The sequence below is a fragment of the Orcinus orca genome, chromosome 5 (assembly GCF_937001465.1).
Source record: "Orcinus orca chromosome 5, mOrcOrc1.1, whole genome shotgun sequence".
Taxonomy (NCBI): domain Eukaryota; kingdom Metazoa; phylum Chordata; class Mammalia; order Artiodactyla; family Delphinidae; genus Orcinus; species Orcinus orca.
The window spans coordinates 29,139,495-29,142,810 of NC_064563.1; the positions used below are offsets into that span (position 1 = coordinate 29,139,495).

Consider the following 3,316-nt stretch of genomic DNA (forward strand, 5'->3'; position numbering starts at 1 on the left):
AAGATGCCAGTCCCCCCTGTTCATACCTGAAGCTCAGCAGGTTTTCCACGAATAAACACTTCTCAATATGTTGTTTGCCGCTGGTCAATTTCAAGACTTCTAAAATGGTTGTTTGGGCAGTTTTTCCCAATATTTTAATTGTTTTTTGAGGAGAGGATTCACCAATCCCTTCACTCCAACCTGGACGTTACTAGGCAACCGTTTTATGTTTATGATGATTTGGAATTGTCAACAGTCCCAGCAAGTGTCAAGGCTGTGTTCTATTTTCTCAAATTGGGACTGGGTCCTGCACGGATCCCCGGACCACTCACAGTGGCCAGGGGAATGCAACGCTGTGATTGGCCAGGCCTGAGTGCCCTGCCCACCCCCAGAGTCTGGGAGGGAATGAATTCCCACAGCGCTTAGCCTGAGTGTGGAGAGGGCTGGTCCTATAAGAGTGAGTTGGGGTAATTTTTCCTTGAAAGGTGTCATGATGCTAAGTGGCAAAAACAGTCACCGTTCACTACAGGCTCCCTTCAGAGCTGTAATTCCTGGAGTGAAGCAGTTACCTCACAGGCCAGGGACCAACGCCTCCAACGTCTACCAGGTCCATAGAGACCCTGCTTGACCAGTCAGCCTTGCTGAGTTCTGAATGATCCAGACAGACATAGCCTCCCACGATTCAGGCACAGAAATCTGGCTTCGGATGAGAGCAGATTTCAGTGCCTTCTAAGCTTTCCTCCAGCCGGAAGCCTCAGAACCTAGAGTTCTAAATTTCTCTTTTGCTTTATATTGTATTTTTTCTCATGTTTCCTTGTGCTTCTTTTTTTTTGCGGTACGCGGGCCTCTCACAGCCGCGGCCTCTCCCGTTGTGGAGCACAGGCTCCAGACGCGCAGGCTCAGCGGCCATGGCTCACGGGCCCAGCCGCTCCGCGGCATGTGGGATCCTCCCGGACCGGGGCACGAACCCGTGTCCCCTGCATCGGCAGGTGGACTCTCAACCACTGCGCCACCAGGGAAGCCCCTCCTTGTGCCTTCTTTTCAACAATGTTCTATTTAAACATCCTTTACCTTTCCATCCTAAAAAACTTCCCTGTTCTCTTGTTTGTGTCTGGCGTTCTCTGCCGCTCTGCCTCGCTCTCTTTTTCCATTATCAACATCTATTTATCGAACACCCACAGCAGTCAGGTAGTGTGCACAGCAACGTGGGTGCAAAAACAAAGATCTATTAGCTACAATCCCTTGCCTCAAGTTTTACAATGTCTTTGCCCGAAAGAATCTATCATTCATGGTGAAGCTTTACGCAAAAGTATAACATGTAAGTGCACATGAGGGATGCTGTCAGTGCAGCTTCTGCATTCTCCCAAAGCTGGCCTTGCAGACAGACAGCTTAGCTGAAAGCATCTGTAACTACAAGAAGGAATCTAAGCATCAGGATACATTCCTCTTCCCAGGGTTTGAAATTCCTCCCTTCGTCTATTAACACTTCTGAAAAATGCCTGTAACTCGAGAACCACTAGGATGCTGGATGCCAGGCATTCAGAATGGAAGATGAATTCATTCCAAAAGGTAGGTTGCTTCTTAAGATGGGCAGTATCAACTTAAATACAAGACGGCAGTTTTGATGTGGTGGGGGAGGGATTCTGGAGCAGGGATCTGTATTGGGGAGGGGGGCTTGCATGGGGCTCCCCAAGGGCATTGTGTGCCTCTGATTCAGGATAAGGTGGGTACAGAGGAAGGATGAGGACCCAGAGGGGGAGGGAACCTCCAAGTGTTGATTCCACACTTCTGTGCCAAGGACCACTCAGAATTCCATCCATCTATTATCCCTTGGTTAAGTTTCTTCCTCCTTTCTTTTCCTTTCCCACTCAACTGCCAGTTGGTGGGCAGTAGTTTATATGTGATTTAGAGCTCAGTGACCTAGACAAGGCATTTTGACTTTTGTTGAAGTTTAAAAATTGCGCAATCCCTGTGATCGCTGGTTGCTAATGTCACAGGCTGGTGAGTAACTATAAAGGAAAGCAAAATCTTCCATTCCATCATGGGCTTCTTGCCATCATAGTGAATTATCACAAGAGCAATCCAAGGGCAGAAACACCCCTTTTGGAAGGGGAAAATGGAGAGGATTATTCATGCTATGGAAATTTTGAGAGACTGAAAAAATAGACCCTGGAAAAGGGGGGGGGGGAATCACACAGTAAGAAGGGAAAAAACACTATCTCACCTTTGAGTGAAAAATGAGTTTACCTTCGTTAAGACTCCAATCGCATGAAAACTATCAATATAGCATCCTGATTGTTTAAGAGAAAAACACTAATTTTCAAGTTTGTGCTATTTCTAGTGATTCCAATCTGCTGTGCAGGAAGTGTGAGTGCTGATAATTAAGGAACACTATGTTAGGCGATGATAACACACCACCTCTGGATCCCAGCTCATGGTACCTTGTAAATGTGAGAAAATCAGATTTGATACTGGTAAAATGTCAGAGCTACACGTTAGCAATTCTCTTATTTCAATACAATTCAGTGATGCTTAACTTCGCACTGCAATCCTTGTGTCAGTGTCCCTTGTCATACATAATGCGAATTCAAGATAATTATTACAAGGAAATATAAAAAAGCCACAAGCTGAAATCATTTACAGCTCACTTCTCCCCCGGCTTCTGGTCACTGACCTGCATAAATTGCACAATTCATAGTCAAGAGAATGAGGAGAGCTGATGGATCTCCTCATGGCCTTCGAGAGTGTGAAACGTCAGGAAATGAATTGTCTTCCCACCCACCCATCCCTAGACCACTCTGATGACTCCCTAGCAGACACCCAAGCCTCAACCTGGCTGTATTTCCTTATTCTTCCTCTTCTCATACCAATCTCGCTAAATCCTATCACGTTTACCTACTTCTCCAATCCCAGGTTCTGTTTCAGATCTTCCCCATCTTTTGAAGTCACCTCCTATGTCCAGGTCTGAGCCCTCCACCTGGCTGCCTGCAGGAGGCATCCAGAAAGGCAAATCTAAGTGTGCCTTGCTTGAAAACCCTGCAGTGGTCCCCTCTACCCCTAAGTTGAGGTTCTAGATCTTTGGCATGCCCAGATGGTGCTCGGTGATCTGCTCTGCCCATCCCTCTGACCAGATGTCCCCCACTCTTGCTACCTGCTCCTTGTACTTCCTGCCCAAACCAGAAATACCAAACCACGGAGGGCTCCACACACCCCCATGCTGCTCGAGCTGCACCCTCTTGTTCATGCCAGCCTTATCCACCACCTTCGCCTGGACAGCTACACTCATCCTTTAAGACTGTGCAGAAGGCATCTCCTCCAGAAAGTCTTCCCTGAGCTC

The 3,316-nt window shown here is 47.3% G+C and overlaps 1 long non-coding RNA gene across 1 annotated transcript; it reads left to right on the plus strand.

Annotated features, from left to right (window-relative positions):
- Nucleotides 1-299: 299 nt before the first annotated feature.
- LOC125964428 (uncharacterized) lies at nt 300-2,412 on the plus strand. The gene is made up of 3 exons (XR_007477409.1): nt 300-436; nt 1,434-1,548; nt 2,321-2,412. It is a non-coding gene; the product is annotated as an uncharacterized LOC125964428 (long non-coding RNA).
- The last annotated feature ends 904 nt before the right edge of the window (nt 2,413-3,316 follow it).